Genomic DNA, 4547 nt, shown 5'->3' with positions numbered 1-4547 from the left:
ATGAAGGATACTGCGGCAGTTCTGCTCTGCCACGACATGACCCGACGAAAGAAAAGCGTAATGATTTTGGAAATGTCATTTCCAAAACCAGGGGGCATGTGTTATCACCAGAATTTGACCGGATCAGAGGTGGGCCGCGATTGGAGATGGGCTTGAAGATTATAAACTGAAGAAATACATGAATCGGCCTTATATGCAAAGTTTGGGCTAGTTTGCCCTTGTATCTGTAACATAGTAGATTACGTGTCGGTTAGTTAGAGTTTGCCTCGTGCACGGTTGGGATTATTCCCACGTTAGAAAGTCTACGGACTATAAATATGTATCTAGGGTTTATGAAATAAACAACAACCAACGTTCAACACAAATCAATATCGGCGCATCGCCAACTCCTTCGTCTCGAGGGTTTCTCCCGGTAAGCACCATGCTTGTCTAGATCGCATCTTGCGATCTAGGCGGCACTAAGCTTATTACGTTGTTCATGCGTTGCTCGTCATCGAAGCCTTTTTGATGGCGAGCAATGTAGTTATCTTAGATGTGTTAGGGTTAGCATTGTTCTTCGTATCATATGCCTGTCGTAGTGCAACCCTTATACATCTAGCCGCCCTTACACCTATCTTAGGTGTAGGGGCGGCACCCGCTTGATCATTATTTAGTAGATCCGATCCGTTACGGTTGCTCCTTGTTCTTCAAGGATTAGTTTAATATCCGCAATAGTTAGGCCTTACAAAGGGTTGGAGGATCCAGCGGCGTGTAGGGTGTAGTTTGCTAGCCCTAGACGAGGATGTTCCGGGGATCAACCTCGTGTTGGTTTTTAGGCCCTATCTAGGATCGGCTTACGATCACCGTACGCGAGCGCGAGGCCCAATCGTGAGTAGGATGATCCGATTATGCGGTGAAAACCCTAAATCGTCGTAGATCGCTTTAGCTTTATCTTGATCAAGCAGGACCACCATATATTCGTACACCTTGTACGAATCATGGGTGGATCGGCTCTTTGAGCCGATTCACAGGATAACTCGAGAGCCGATCGAGGCTCGTATTTAATGTTTACGTGTATGCCATGCAGGAAATTAAGCGAGGCATCATCCAACACCTTTCGACCGGGTATAGGTCAGGTGGCACGCCCTTGCATCGGCATCGGACGTGTGCTCGGAAGGCTTTGCGGGCCGTCGCTCTGAGGGACTGGGGCCAGCCGCAGCCCTAGTTGTTCCCGGCTCTACGGTGTTGCCAGTCGCTGCCCGCCGGTGGGTTTCTGACCGCAACAGTTCCATGCCACATTATTGATGATATCTACATGTTATATGCACATTTTATGTCATATTTATGCGTTTTCTGGAACTAACCTATTAACAAGATGCCGAAGTGCCAGTTCCTGTTTTCTGCTGTTTTTGGTTTCAGAAATCCTAGTAACGAAATATTCTCGGAATTGGACGAAATCAACGCCAGGTTCTTATTTTGCCCGGAAGCATCCAGAACACACGAGAACCGCCAGAGAGGGGGCACAGGCCCACCAGACGCCAGGGTGGCGCGGCCTGGGGGTGGCCCGCGCCCCCCTATGGTGTCGTCGCCCCTTCGACCTTCTGACGCCGCCTCTTCGCCTATATAAAGGTCCCAGACCTAAAACCTCGAGACGAAAAAGCCACGGTACGAGAAACCTTCCAGAGCCGCCGCCATCGCGAAGCCAAGATCCGGGGGACAGGAGTCTCCGTTCCGGCACGCCGCCGGGACGGGGAAGTGCCCCGGAAGGCTCCTCCATCGACACCACCGCCATCTTCATCAACGCTGCTGTCTCCCATGAGGAGGGAGTAGTTCTCCATCGAGGCTCGGGGCTGTACCGGTAGCTATGTGGTTAATCTCTCTCCTATGTACTTCAATACAATAATCTCATGAGCTTCCTGACATGATTGAGATTCATATGATGATGCTTGTAATCTAGATGTCATTATGCTAGTCAAGTGGGTTTTACTTATGTGATCTCCGGAGACTCCTTGTCCCACGTGTGTAAAGGTGACAGTGTGTGCACCGTGTGGGTCTCTTAGGCTATATTTCACAGAATACTTATTAGCTGTTATGAATGGCATAGTGAAGTGCTTATTTATATCTCTTTATGATTGCAATGTGTTTTGTATCACAATTTATCTATGTGCTACTCTAGTGATGTTATTAAACTAGTTTATTCCTCCTGCACGGTGTAATGGTGACAGTGTGTGCATCCGTGTTAGTACTTGGTGTAGGCTATGATTATGATCTCTTGTAGATTATGAAGTTAACTATTGCTATGATGGTATTGATGTGATCTATTCCTCCTACATGGTGTGAAGGTGACAGTGTGCATGCTATGTTAGTACTTGGTTTAGTCGTGTTGATCTTTCATGCACTCTAAGGTTATTTAAATATGAACATTGAATTGTGGAGCTTGTTAACTCCGGCATTGAGGGTTCGTGTAATCCTACGCAATGTGTTCATCATCCAACAAGAGAGTGTAGAGTATGCATTTATCTATTCCGTTATGTGATCAAAGTTGAGAGTGTCCACTAGTGAAAGTCTAATCCCTAGGCCTTGTTCCTAAATACTGCTACCGCTGCTTGTTTCTCGTTTTACTGCATCTGTACTTCCTGCAATATTACCACCATCAACCACACGCCAGCAAGCACTTTTCTGGCGCCGTTGCTACTGCTTATTCATACCACCTGTATTTCACTATCTCTTCGCCGAACTAGTACACCTCTTAGGTGTGTTGGGGACACAAGAGACTTCTTGCTTTGTGGTTGCAGGGTTGCATGAGAGGGATATCTTTGACCTCTTCCTCCCTGAGTTCGATAAACCTTGGGTGATCCACTTAAGGGAAACTTGCTGCTGTTCTACAAACCTCTGCTCTTGGAGGCCCAATACTGTCTACAAGAATAGAAGCTCCCGTAGACATCAAGGTGGAAACACTTTTGACTACTCCGTCCCACTCCGGATCTTATGGTTAACACGGTTATTACGGCACAAGAATCACTGGCGACATTTGTTGTTTAATCCTAGATGGATATAAACCCTTGCAATGGAACCTCCACCATATCAACACAATCCATGGTTCCATTGCCCACCACATAGTCATATTCATAGTTATGAAAGTAGTGGTTTTGGTTTTTATGCAATAGTGATAACCATAGTACTTTGCAAGTAATTTGATAGAAATACTCAAATGACATGAGCAAGTGATGAACTTGCCTGAACACTGCAAAGTTTTGCAGTTGGATGGTGTGGACTGACCCTTGTCCGCTGGTTCTGAAAAATAGCATCATTGTCCGATAAGGGCAACAGTTAAATAAGCAATTATGCATGATTCCAGTTTTAGGGTTTGTTCCCCCCTTCCGATGTCTTTGTTATTTTATGAGAGGTTAGTACTAAGATGGATTTGGAGATACTCTGTTTAGGGTAAATACAACCTTGAAATATTGTCAAGGTGTTTTGAAAGTCCAATTGCATTAATGGACTTATTTTCATTATTGAAAATAATATGTGTGATTTAAATCATTATTTAAATCCTCAAAATAGGACTTATTTTTAATTGTCTTCAAAAATTCTCTTTGATATTTTATTTAAATAGAGAATTTTATGCTAATCCTTTTTCATATTTTTAATTTATTTTTAAGAGCTTTTATCAATTTTCTATTGAATTTCAAAGTTTCATGTTTTTATTGAATTGTGAAAAGTCATTTTTGCCCCTGGGCCCACCTGTCAGGGTGGCCCAGTGGGTTGGACTAAACCAGCTCGGGTCCAACCGACCCGAGCGGTCGCTTGCTCACTCCCTCACCTTGCACCGCTCGACCTAACCCTAATCCCCTCCGCTCTCACTGGCGACCTGCGTCGCCCGCACCGTCGCCGGCCGATTCCGGCGGTCTCCGGCCGCCATGGCTTACGCCATGGGGCGCAATCGAACCGCCAGACGACGGCGATTCGCTCCCTCCGCGTCGATTTGGAGCCGACGGCTGTCCCTCGCTCGTCATCGACCCTCACCGCCATGCCTAGGGTTCGGGATCCGCTTGATCCCGTGGTTCCCCAAGCTCCGGCGTGATGGTGCTGTGGCCGCCACGATGGGGTGGTGCTGTGGCGCCGCCATGGCCTGGCTTGGCACGGCGCCGCCGCGCCCTGGCGTGTGCCGCCGTGGCCGCCATGGTGGTTGGCCAGCTCGACCCTGGTACGTCCTCCACCGCTTCTTCTCTCTTATGTCTTGTTCTTCTTCCTCTCTCAGTAGCTCTAGCCAAGGCGTTCCTCCTCATGGAGGGCCTGCCGTGCTGTTGCTGCTGATCTGTTGCGCCTAGCTTGCTATGTGGCGTGTGCTGCTGCTTCTTGTGCTACTGCCATGAATTCTAGCTACGGTGCTGTCCTATTCTGCTTATTAGCTAGGCTTAATTCTTGCTAGACACTCATGTGTATTCAATTTGGCTGCCCTGGCTTGATTACCATGTGTATTCCTTGCAATTTGCAAGTTCCAGGGCACTGGTATGCTGTCCCTTGTGCTCAATTTCATGTGTATGCTTGATTGAGCATTACTGCTG

This window comes from Lolium rigidum, chromosome 5 (assembly GCF_022539505.1).
Source record: "Lolium rigidum isolate FL_2022 chromosome 5, APGP_CSIRO_Lrig_0.1, whole genome shotgun sequence".
In the NCBI taxonomy this organism is placed as follows: domain Eukaryota; kingdom Viridiplantae; phylum Streptophyta; class Magnoliopsida; order Poales; family Poaceae; genus Lolium; species Lolium rigidum.
This window is presented reverse-complemented; position numbering follows the sequence as displayed.